The 9,590-nt window shown below is 44.3% G+C and overlaps 1 protein-coding gene across 4 annotated transcripts in view; it reads right to left on the reverse strand.

Annotated features, from left to right (window-relative positions):
- Positions 1-9,590, reverse strand: part of svild (supervillin d) — a 61,934-nt gene that overhangs the window by 49,338 nt on the left and 3,006 nt on the right. Inside the window, exon 1 of one of the 4 annotated variants that reach the window (XM_030339523.1) lies at positions 1,077-1,205. The exons of 2 other annotated variants lie outside the window; for them this stretch is intronic. The gene's annotated coding sequence lies outside the window, so the exon portion shown is untranslated. Of the gene's footprint in view, positions 1-515; positions 674-1,076; positions 1,206-9,590 lie in introns of those variants that run through there. One more of the 4 variants, XM_030339524.1, reaches the window with a different exon arrangement.

Here is a 9,590-nt window from a genome sequence, read left to right on the forward strand (position 1 = left end):
TAGAGCTCAGAAAGGTTAGGAGGGTGGGGTGCCAGTCACAGAAACATTTTTACTGGTGTGATTTGAAAAAGCAAGGCAGCAGAGAGGAGAGGCTGAACAAAAACAAATAGCCAGAGGCTATTGATCGGTGAAACACATTTCCTTTCAATAAATCAGCCCAGAGACGCCCTTAATTCACTGCCTTGATTGCAGGGGCCGATGCACTAATGCCACAAAGAATGACCTAGCCCCAAGAATTGTTGACAATTGTGGTGTCCCTCCTTCACAACAGGTCAATAACAATGTCAGGAAAAGGGGTCAAGAAATTCATAACTCCGCTTTCAAGAGAATATACCAATTGTTTAAACATCAATTATTTCCTGCCAGAGGTTTGTTTACGTATTTATATGAGTATATATGCTGCAAGTGTATAGAAAAATATTTTGATAAAGTGGATAAAAAACAATTGTGTGTCCGTAAATGTACATACAGTGCTTCATCTCACACGATCAGGAAAAGCAATTAAAGAGGGTTACCAGTCTGGTCTTTGACGACAGGTTGGGATAGTAAAAACCAAAGCTGGGAGATCCAAATAAAGCTGGTGCAGTAAGAGTTTGAACAGCCACGCTTGTGCCCACAGAGAGGAGACTGGGGCCAAATCCTGACACACAGACCTCTTCTCAGAGGGAGGTGGAAACTTTACTGACCTGTAAATACGAGCAGACGCTGCACTAAGGGCACAAAACCTATAACTACAGTAAAGCAAAGTCAAACGCCACATGGCCAGGCTCTCCAACCTCCCGTTTGAATACCCTTCTTGTTATTGAAAGGATTTCACAATCAGAACAGACAGTGGGTCACCCTTATTTTAAGGTTTTCTTAACGGAAAATATATACATTTACTTCCATCTCTTTGGACACAACCGATTCATGTCAACTGGAGCTATCTGGTCTCTCTTGCAAAAGAGTTTCACAACCTCAGTGAGGCTCACCTGAATAAATACTGGATAAATAAACAAACACCATGTTGTCAAGACAAATGAGCCAGTTGCTGTGCCTCACCCAACATCACAATCAAGCAAAAACACCAAACTCACCTTTACATCGCAACTAAAAAGAACGGCGATTCCTCTTCAGTCGTTAAACTCTGACAACTACTCTACCTTGTTCTTTCAGATGTTTGGAATACCGGCCACCTTTGTGCCAGGTCATGTGCCCCTTGGAACGGCAGGCGATAGGCTCGACTTCAGCCCGGGTCATCAGCCCATTTAATCCAATAAACCCTGCCTCGACTTCTTCATGAGCCAAACTCACAGCATATCCATCGCTTTGGAAAGACTCCACGTTACAGATGGTGTGTTATCAACCAACTGGGTCAGTTTAACCGCAGAGTCATTTAGCGATGGTTTCTATCAAAAGCCCCTTAGGTGTTCAGATACATGTCATTAAGGAGGTAGGGACTAGGGGCATCTTGCCCAACGACGCCTACATCATTCAAACAATGGCAATAGAATCAAGTACCTCTGGGTGTCAAACGGCCCGACCACAACACTATCCTTGACCCCATGCTGGTTTCAGAGCTCGTTCAGTGAGTCACTGTCTGGCTGAGGCTGTGAGGGCTCTGCCTGGAAGCATGGCCAGAGAGGTCAAGAGGTATTTTTTTTTAAAAAGATATTTTCAGAGCATTTCAAGACTCTCCCCTCTGCTGAGGAGGATTGTAGAATAAAGCTATAACTGGAGTAACCGTCCAGAGTAAAAGTATCCAACTCCCAACCCTCCCACCAGGCCCTCATTAAGCCCAACACCATCCACCTTGAAGTTGAGGTAATAGTTGAGGGAGAGAGCTGCCTCAGTTCTTTATAACACAGGGTGCGGTGTTACATCGATTCATTTGAAAAAAAGGGCATTTTTACCGTAAGTACAAGAAAACAAGCATCACATGACATCTCACCACACACAATGAGAGAGTACTTCAAGAACTGGTACTAATAGAGCAATTATCACGAATACCCAGTACGAGTTACAACAGAGGGGAGACTAGATAGAGCGAACAAGCAGTGACACGATAGAGAGTGGGAGAAGGGGCCTGGTTGTGAGTGTGTGGCCGAAGGTCTCTGGGGGGCCAAGTGGGGCCCCAACCTAATGAGGCAGGGTCAGTCGCGGAGGAGGGGGCCAAGACATGAGCTTCGGTCTAACACACACACACACACACATTACCAGAAGCCCAACTATGAGAGGTTAACATAACACCAACCCCCCCCCCCCCCCAATGCACACTCAAGTTGTTTGGACAACCATGCTGCACTCTAGTTTTGTACAGCAATACCAATTTTTCTCTATGATTGCTCTTAGCATCACTTGAAAGGATTTGAAACAATTTATATTATATTTGAGTGGGTAAACTGTGAGTGCACAAGATGTGACAGAGATGGAACGATTTATTGTCGCTACTGGAAAGTGTGTTGCTTCGAAAATATAAAAATGTCTGCCCGGGACTATCTGTTTGCACCATTCAGAAGGAGTCATTAAATGTGACGTAGGGGGAAAAACGAACACACATGCACACTCACATACAAACACACACACAAAGGGAGTAAAAACGTAGTCCATCAAGTATAATGATATGGACAGAAACAATTTTTTCCCACTGTGTTGGCTTCACAAACACAAAACCACAAACCCCGTTTGGCTCTCTGACTGCTACACGAATCACAGCTGCCGGAGATTGAGAGACCGAGAGGAAGGGAGTGGTTTTATGTGTTTATCCAGCGAGCAAATCACAAGCATAATGTACATACAGAGAGTTTTCTGCACACACAAACACACACACTTTGATTCCCAATAGATAGCTGTAGTAGTCTAGCCACATGCAGGCACGAGACGTTGGAGCCTCCACAACCAGCTTTAGCCAAATCACTTGGTGCTGCTTAAACTATAGCTAGCTCAGCTATGGCTAACATAAACACACTGGGGTCAAAGTGAAACTCATGTGTTCAGCAGCACCATATGCGCCGTCTGTTTGAAGACACTTTTCAATCAATACCAGACGATGGAGAGAATGTACGATAACAAGCTAGCTCAGTCACCAAGAATGGGGTGAAAAGACCCATAACAAAAAAAGCTGATGTCTTGTTTTCTCAACCATTTACTTTATTTTCATACATTTACCTGCAGCCTTGAGACTTATTTTACTACATCCTAATTCTTCTGTTTACAGTTTAGAATACAGTTTGTTTCTCTTAAAGTCTCAACCTACCAAAAGGAATCATGACAGAAAATAACTTTGGGTTAAACATAATCAACAGTATGATTGCTCTGTTTACGATTTAGTACAATCATGGTTTCCGTAAGATTAGCGGAAAACTGTTCAGAGAATTGGATGGTTTCAACCTAAAAAGAAACAGTATTATTTATGCGTGTGCTTTTTGCAGTTGCTAATTTGTAGATTTACTTTTTTGGCTCTTGTACAAGGTAAAATTAAAAAAAATTGGAACGTGCTTTAAAGAAAAAGGTATTATAATTGTTATAATCAGATTATGATTTTATATCTAAGAAATTGCAGTACTGTTTGATTTGTGTGAATTAATGTTATAGTGTGGATTTGAACTACCGAGGAAGCATAGACTCCTATAGAAAATAACCCAATCAAACTTCTTGGCAACGACTTATCAGCAAGGACTTAAGAGAAGACCTGGTTCAGGTCCATACCCCTGGGATTTAATTACCTTAAGGCCTGACGACGTAGAGGGAGAGAGTCAAAGAGAGAGACCAAGAGAGACCAAGAGACAGCAAGACGGAGACCCTATTTAAGGAACACGATGAGTCATCAAAAGTGTGAGAAAGAGGTCACAATGTCTTTGCCTACTTTCTGTCTTTCGTTTAATTCTTTCCTCACACTGTGATAATAGACACAGGGAGATGCAGAGACCGTGTGCATGAGAGAGAGACAGACAGTTAGCTACAGAGACACGCACTGAAATACAGCGAGGGAGACAGAGAAGGCATTCAGTATGGAGCAGGACGTAGGGATTATAGAGGTCTGCAAAGGATAGATGCGTCAAAAAAACTGCAGAGCGAGATAAGAGACAAATGAGTGAGGAGACAAACCTCTGACTCATCGGTTCCCCCCCCTACCCCCCTCTCCACGCCCCCTCCATCCTCACTCTCCATGGTCCCCTTCTACTTAACAGTCTTGTGGGGCAGACACCATCTGGGCGAATGGGATTGGGCCTATGGGGGCATCAGGTCATTAGAGCGGGGAGGGGGAGGGGGGGGGGGGGGGGGGGGGAATGGGGAGATTCAGTATTAACGCCAGAGTCAAACATTTACGACCCAGACAGACAAGCCTTAAGCCCTGTCTGACTGTTTCATTTGGTAACTGGGAAAGGCAGCGGGAGTGGAATTGGACAGGAGATAGAGATAATGCTAAACATGGGGATCAGGCAGCTGTGGAGTTTGGGGTGAAAGGTTCTGTGTTTGGGCCCAAATGTCTGCAGAGTACCTTCAGGCCTCCTAGAGCGAGATGCCCTCCCTGGTCCTTAAAGACACCCATCTTAAAAATATTAGATGGCAGTCGCTTTGAAGAGAACTGAACACAATAGTCCTACTCTCTAATCAATTTGTTCTGTGGAGATAAAATAAGAAAACCTTGAACAAATGTGATGGAGAGGGTTTAGTACCGTTTAGATACTGCCTAGGTCCCATGTGCCTCCCAGGACTTTTTTTAAAAAGTGCTTCAAAAATGTACTTTTTGAAAGCCTTCTCACATTTTGCCGCAGGATACTGCAACAAATAAAAAGGTGTTCACCTCCACCACCTCACCTGGAAGACATTAAGATCTACACACATTTAAAATCTCCTCTGCAAGTGTAACCACATGTTGTGTGGTGTTTCAAACGTGAACCTGTACGTGTTCCAAACCCGCTGTGGGTCTCGAGGCGAGGAGGACTACTTCACCATATTGAGTGTCAGCGCTGGACCCTATCCACGCTAACGGCTAGCACTATTTGTAAATATGTCTTAGCGGAGATTAACCCGCGGTTGACTCCGAGAGCTTCCCCCGGGGGGGTTGCTGTCGGACCTGCTGTTCCATCGCACACACCCCCCCACCCCCTCCCCCCTTCTTAATGTCAATATTTGTACTGTAAACGCCACTAGCGAGCAAGCGTTCAACATCAGGGCCTGCTTAAGGCAGAGGAGAGAGAGTGAGTGATGACAGACTATTTGCTTTAGGACACTTCTTTACAGCAAAGTGTTGGATTGAATTTGAAGCATTGATAATGGACAGACACCGGCAGCGATTAACCAAGTATATCAGACAACGGGTGTACATGATTCTTGGAGGGAATCTTTCAAATCGTAGTTAGTAACAATAAAGGAAACAAAGGAGAGGGGGAACATCATTGTGGAGAGTTTAGGGTTGACCATGGCCGAAGCAAGCAATGGTGGGAGAGACCAAGTTAATCTGCAGTACACTATGGGGTGAAGTGGAATCTACACATCAAAAGACGTCAGGAGATTGGCATGGCCTCAGTATCATACTTCGTGGCTACAGTGGCAATGCAAATTCAAAATCTTTATCCATTTTAATTAGAGAGAGGAAGGGAAACATCTTTAGGTGCAAGGTGAATAAAAATGCCTAGTAATTATATAACAAGTTTTATATAATTTCGAACATTTTATGCTACCATTTCGTTTAATATGTCCACGAAAACGAGGGGGAGATACTTGGAAGGAATACAGAAAAGAGAGGGAGGAATAATTTATGGAACGACTATCAATATTTACTCATTTGGGAAACTCTTAATCTGAAGCAACTTCTGGCGCATACAGAGACAGGTCCTTTAAAGGAGCAGGTGGGAGTTCTGGCAACTTGCTGTTGTTTGAGGTAGAACGCAAACGTCAGGATCGATCCAGAGAAACCCAACATATGTGTTGGGTTTGAAGTTTCCCCTGTAGTTCCAGCATGGTAATTTAATGAATTGATAAATTCATTAAAAAAAAAAAAGGGACTGTACGAATCAGAAATTCTTTCTCATTCCTTCTCCTGCTCTTCTGACACCCTTGGCCGGTATTGAACTGTAGCCTGCTGAAGCTTGTGCATTGAGAGCTTCCTGGCATGATACAATTACAATAATTAACAACTGTTTTATAATCATGAATAAATGCAAGCTATCAACTGAAAGTGGGAGCAGTAAGAGTTGATCCGTTTTTCAGTTAAATTACAACCTGTTCTTATATTGTACATTGAAAGCAACTGATGTATACGTAGGTCGTTTCAACTACCCCACAGCAGGGACAATGCTTTTATACCAGCCAGTCCCTAGTACCTCACCACCTTAGAAATAACTAGTGATAGATTGGATACACAAATGCATTTATTACAGCCAAAATGGATGCACCATGAGACAAGTGTACTTTTCCTGACTGTATAAGCTCATCTTCTAGTCATGCCGCGTTCCAATTCCCCATGGCCTACTTCTGAACACTACAGACCGCCAGCGGCCACCACAGCAGCATGCTAGCTGTCAGACCGGCAGAGCAGTGAGACCCTCAATAAGAGAGGAATGAGGAGGTTTGACGGGGGGTTCTTGTGAGGACGATCCAGAAGCTCGTGGCGTGTCATCGCCTTCAGCTCGAGGTGCCCAGCCTTGGTACAGGCTGGAGTGTACAGAGAAGCACATACAAAGAACAGCTGTACTGTTTGCCTTCAGCCGTCCATGGAACAAGGGCTGGAGAATTATCCTGGAGGGGACTTTGAATCTTGTGGCTTTTTGCCCTTAATTATCTTCTTAAGTCAGGGTCAGGGTGGTGGTATTAATAAAGACATCCTGGATGCCCTTCTGCCTCTGTTATATACAGTTTGTATCCTTCTATGGACACATACTGAGACCAGTAGGGATTGTGTAATACAAGGGCAGTACCACGAAAAACACCAAAACAAGTAGATGCAGGCACACACACTCTGTACACCCCTATCAGTTGCGGCACGAGTTGAGATAGCAAAGTGGGAGAAGAAAATGGTGTTCAAAGGGATAATGGCCTTATAAGGCCCTACTTAACAAGCACAGTTTTGTTTTTCAAGGATTTCTTGTAGAAGGAAAGTCTTAGCTCAATTTGCTTGCGTGCTCAAAGTGCATAAATGGAAGTGAAGTCAAGTCAAGCAATCTATAAAGGCCTGCAGCCTTTATTTAAACTCTTGTTTTGTACGGAATTCTTTACCTTGTAGGCACAAAATACGTGTTTTTGGTTACCTATAGGAAGGAACGTTTTAAGAGGAATGTTAAACATCCCTGCATTATCTCCAGATGGCCTCCGACAGGACTTAACCATGGAGCAGTCCAAGGCAATATGTAAAGTCAGCCTTATCCACAGTGGACCTCTTTAATCCACAGTAGACCTCCTCAGCCACAACCTCTCCCCCCTCTCCCTAGTGTTGAGCAACAAGATAACAGCCAAGGCAACCCTACCTCGCCCGGCCCTTCAGCTGACATTAGCTGTTCCGCTAAGGGAGATAACGCTAACATGCAACACCTGGATGACTCGCACAGCCACAATGGAGGCCCTGTCGTTTTGTTTGAGGTCGCAACAGGGGCCGCAGAGAGCATTAGGTAAAGCAAAACATAAGTATGTGTTTAGGTAAAGGACACACTGGAAAAGAAGCAAGGTTTATGATTGGGTTGGAGCCTCCCTCTTCCACTGCTGACCTTGTGTATGTTATCCAAAACAGAAACCTGATTCCTGAACAATTGGTATTTGCGTGGGCATTTCTGTGTGAATTCAGGTTCCAAGGGCAAATGCACATTACCGTCCCTTGATTTAATAAGAATGATGAATGTCTGAAGTCTTTCCGGTACTGGGTTTAAATATTTTTATTTGTATATTGCCCTGCATCAGGTACGGTCAGTTAGACCATTGCTATATTTAAAACTGGATTCTGTTCTGGCTTAGGGTGTGTAAGCTAAAGTTACTGGCACATAATGTTGTCTTAAATGAATCTTCAAACCATTGTCGGTTAATTATTTATCCTTAACACAGTTCAGCATCCAATTTGGGAAGTTCCATAACTTTAGTAGATCGGCCATCTTCCTTTTTGAGGAGATAAACAAGTTCTTTGTTGTTGACTTATCAGTTGAAATTAGTGTATATCGCTAGGCCACCATGATCGGAGTCATTGAACGACTCATTAACTGGGTGTGTGGTAAGCCTTCTGGATCACTTAATGACTGGGGATGGAGATCATTTATCATGTGTGTAGCAAATTGAGCAACCAACACTTATCTTTAAAGTCCCACTTTGTTTGAAGCGGCAGGTTAAGACTCATCATATGAAGACAAAGGAGTCTTTCTTAGGCGACCAAGTAGGAAGAATATTTACCTTCACTAGGCGCAGTCTCTTTATTCAGTGTCGACGGGTCAAGCACTCTGTTTGCTCTTTTTCCTCATTTAATATGGGTCAACTTTACATTCCTGTACACTATTTTTCACGTAGGTACTCTAGACCACAAACCTGCTCACTACATCCATGCATCTTTTCCAATCTCATCGACGCCCCTCCCTCCACACACAAACACTGTGTCACAGGTGGCCTGTGGAACTGACAGTCAGCTACCTGCAAGACTGAGTTCATCTCTGGTTGTGCCTCCTTGCAGTCCCTGGACCTCCTTTCTTCCACTGAGACTTAGATCAAACCAGACAACAGCGGCACCCCCTCAACCCTCTCCTCAGCCCACTCCTCCACCCACACACACACCTAGGCCTTCCGGCAGGGAAATGTACAACTGTCTCTTTGTGCACTGCCTAACTCACTACCTCCTTCGAATTCCCCGATGTGTTTGTAATTTACTTGGTGAAATTAAAACTTGCCTCCTAGTCCTAATCTATTCTCTACTCCTTCCTGCCTCCTATCTGCAGCGTTCAATTCCCTTGATTAATCTAAAATGTAATCTTCATTTTCCAATCCTCTTTTTTCTTCTTCTTCACCGTGCTCAATCCAACACAATCCCCTCCTCCCTACAACAGTGATTTGTAAAAAAAGGCGAAATACCATTAATGGTGTGTCTATCCCCTGCAGTCACCATCTGAGTACTATCCCTGGTCAGTCCCACCGCCCATTAATGTGTTATTAACACCGCTTACACTGCTAAATGTTTTTTTCAAAACTTCTTGAAGGAGCAAGCAGGAGCCCTCTCAAGGAAACCCGCACTCAACAAAACTGATGTCAAGAATTACCGACCAGTCTCTCTTCTACCATTCAACTCCAAAACACTTGTCCCGTCTCTAACCAACTCTTTGCATTGCTCCATGAGAACAATCCTCTGGACCATCGCCAGTCTGGTTTCAAGGCAGGCCACTCCACTGAGATGGCCCTCCTTGCCGTCAGAGAGATACTTCACACCGCTACAACAGCCTCCCTCTCCTCCGCTGTCATTCGGCTGGGACTTTCAGTAGCCTTTGACACAGTGACCCACCAGATCCTCCAGTCTCCACCCTCTAAGAACTGGGTGTCTCAGGCTCTGCACTAGCCCTGGTCACATCCCATCTCACGGGTCGCACTTTGGCCCAATCAAAATCCCCCCCTTGCCCCCCATCACTCAGCCTACCCCTCCGTTT

This window comes from Gadus morhua, chromosome 18 (assembly GCF_902167405.1).
Source record: "Gadus morhua chromosome 18, gadMor3.0, whole genome shotgun sequence".
Lineage (NCBI taxonomy): Eukaryota > Metazoa > Chordata > Actinopteri > Gadiformes > Gadidae > Gadus > Gadus morhua.